The sequence below is a fragment of the Triticum urartu genome, unplaced genomic scaffold (genome assembly GCF_056163025.1).
Source record: "Triticum urartu cultivar PI428250 unplaced genomic scaffold, HENAU_Tu73 scaffold2, whole genome shotgun sequence".
In the NCBI taxonomy this organism is placed as follows: Eukaryota; Viridiplantae; Streptophyta; class Magnoliopsida; order Poales; family Poaceae; genus Triticum; species Triticum urartu.
This window is the reverse complement of record NW_028260368.1, coordinates 8,574,425-8,577,753: the sequence shown is the minus strand read 5'-3', so window position 1 is coordinate 8,577,753 and position 3,329 is coordinate 8,574,425. Positions and strand designations below refer to the sequence as shown.

The following is a 3,329-nucleotide window of genomic DNA, read 5'->3' as shown; positions in this document are numbered from 1 at the left end:
GATGATATTACTGAAGAACGTCTTTATCAGAACATTTTTGCTTCTCACTTTGGGCAATTAGCAATAATCTTTCTATGGACGTCCGGAAATCTGTTTCATGTAGCTTGGCAAGGAAATTTTGAATCATGGATACAGGATCCTTTACACGTAAGACCTATTGCTCATGCGATTTGGGATCCTCATTTTGGTCAACCGCTGTGGAAGCCTTTACTCGAGGAGGTGCTGCTGGTCCAGTGAATATTGCTTATTCTGGAGTTTATCAGTGGTGGTATACAATAGGATTACGCACCAATGAGGATCTTTATACTGGAGCTCTTTTTCTATTATTTCTTTCTACGCTGTCCTTAATAGCGGGTTGGTTACATCTACAACCCAAATGGAAACCAAGCCTTTCGTGGTTCAAAAACGCGGAATCTCGTCTCAATCATCATTTGTCAGGACTTTTCGGGGTAAGTTCTTTGGCTTGGACAGGACATTTAGTTCATGTTGCTATTCCCGCATCCAGGGGGGAGTACGTTCGATGGAATAATTTCTTAGATGTATTACCCTATCCCCAGGGGTTGGGACCCCTTTTGACGGGTCAATGGAATCTTTATGCCCAAAACCCTGATTCGAGTAATCATTTATTTGGTACCGCTCAAGGAGCGGGAACTGCCATTCTAACTCTTCTTGGGGGATTCCATCCACAAACACAAAGTTTGTGGCTGACCGATATGGCTCACCATCATTTAGCTATTGCATTTATTTTTCTCATTGCCGGTCACATGTATCGAACTAACTTCGGAATTGGGCACAGTATTAAAGATCTTTTAGAAGCGCATACTCCTCCGGGGGGTCGATTAGGGCGTGGGCATAAGGGCCTTTATGACACAATCAACAATTCGATTCATTTTCAGTTAGGTCTTGCTCTAGCTTCTTTAGGGGTTATTACTTCCTTAGTAGCTCAACATATGTACTCTTTACCTCCTTATGCATTCATAGCACAAGACTTTACTACTCAAGCTGCTTTATATACTCATCACCAATATATTGCAGGGTTCATCATGACAGGGGCTTTTGCTCATGGAGCTATTTTTTTCATTAGGGATTACAATCCGGAACAGAATGAGGATAATGTATTGGCAAGAATGTTAGACCATAAAGAAGCTATCATATCTCATTTAAGTTGGGCTAGCCTCTTTCTAGGATTCCATACCTTGGGCCTTTATGTTCATAACGACGTCATGCTTGCTTTTGGTACTCCAGAAAAGCAAATCTTGATCGAACCTATATTTGCCCAATGGATACAATCTGCTCATGGCAAGACGACATATGGGTTCGATATACTCTTATCTTCAACGAATGGCCCCGCTTTCAATGCGGGTCGAAGCCTATGGTTGCCCGGATGGTTGAATGCTGTTAATGAGAATAGTAATTCGCTTTTCTTAACAATAGGACCTGGGGATTTCTTGGTTCATCATGCTATTGCTCTAGGTTTGCATACAACTACATTGATTTTAGTAAAGGGCGCTTTAGATGCACGCGGTTCCAAATTAATGCCAGATAAAAAGGATTTTGGATATAGTTTTCCTTGTGACGGCCCAGGGCGCGGCGGTACTTGTGATATTTCTGCTTGGGACGCATTTTATTTGGCAGTTTTCTGGATGTTAAATACCATTGGGTGGGTTACTTTTTATTGGCATTGGAAACATATCACATTATGGCAGGGCAACGTTTCACAATTTAATGAATCCTCCACTTATTTGATGGGATGGTTAAGAGATTACCTATGGTTAAACTCTTCACAACTTATCAATGGATATAATCCTTTTGGGATGAATAGTTTATCGGTATGGGCGTGGATGTTCTTATTTGGACATCTTGTTTGGGCTACTGGATTTATGTTCTTAATTTCCTGGCGGGGGTATTGGCAGGAATTAATTGAGACTTTAGCATGGGCTCATGAACGCACACCTTTAGCTAATTTAATTCGCTGGAGAGATAAGCCCGTGGCTCTTTCCATTGTGCAAGCAAGATTGGTTGGATTAGCTCACTTTTCCGTGGGTTATATATTCACTTATGCAGCTTTCTTGATTGCCTCAACATCAGGCAAGTTTGGTTAATTTAGTTTGTTTTTTTGTACTGTATCAGCACCTAGTTCATTACTCTTGATAGAGAGGGAGGATCTGCCTTTTTAGATTTCTTTTTCTATTTATTTTTCCATCTAGGATTAGAACCGTATACTTGGTAATAATAGCAACGACACATTATGGCAAAAAAAAGTTTGATTCAGAGGGAGAAGAAGCGGCAGAAATTAGAACAGAAATATCATTTGATTCGTCAATCTTTAAAAAAAAAGATAAGAAGCAAAGTTTCTCCCTTGAGTTTGAGTGAAAAAACGAAAATGCGAGAAAAATTGCAATCCCTACCGCGTAATAGTGCACCTACACGCCTTCATCGACGTTGTTTTTTGACCGGAAGACCTAGAGCTAACTATCGACATTTTGGGCTATCCGGACACGTACTTCGAGAAATGGTTTATGAATGTTTGTTACCGGGTGCAACAAGATCCAGTTGGTAAGGATAAAATACCCTTTCGTATTTGTATGGATTTCTGGAATTGATAATCATAGAGGAGCCCTCTTTACCATTCTGTATAAATGGACTATTCTATTTGTATAGATATTGGTAGAGGGGCGTATCCAACCCTCTTTTATCCACTAGTTACCCCTCTTTAGTTTAAGAGTATAGAGCAGTTTGGTAGCTCATAAGGCTCATAACCTTGGGGTTGCGGGTTCGATTCCCACTACCGCCTCCATACTCCTTCTTTATGATATATGCATGATATAATATATACATCATGCATTTGTATCTGGATTTTTTGATTTCCTAAAAGAGTTTTGGTCTAACAGTTTTTTCTCGGAAGAAGCAAAAAAATAAAAGAAAGAATAAAATATGAAAGAAAAGCGTCCATTGTCTAATGGATAGGACAGAGGTCTTCTAAACCTTTGGTATAGGTTCAAATCCTATTGGACGCAATCTTATTTCTATCTATTCTTTAAATAACTATACTAAACTAAAAACAAAGAAAACTTTTTTGCATGATTCAAATGAAAAAGCTTTCTCAACGATTCCTATTCTACTAACAAGAGTAGACATGCAAAATTTATTTGTTACTGAAGAGAAAACCGTTCCAGCTGTTCCTGAATAGCTTCCTTCAAAAGGATTTCCGCTTGCTCGGTGAATGTCTTGCTAGAAGATATAATTTCTTGGAATTGAGGTTTAGTATCTTTTAGATGTTTACGTAACTCATCCAGAAATTTATTTACCTGTTCAATTTCTAACGAATC

The 3,329-nt window shown here is 39.1% G+C and overlaps 1 non-coding gene across 1 annotated transcript; it reads left to right on the top strand.

The window, feature by feature from the left end:
• The first annotated feature begins 2,945 nt into the window (after window positions 1-2,945).
• On the top strand, window positions 2,946-3,017 carry TRNAR-UCU (transfer RNA arginine (anticodon UCU)). The gene has a single exon. It is a non-coding gene; the product is annotated as a tRNA-Arg (tRNA).
• Window positions 3,018-3,329: the final 312 nt, after the last annotated feature.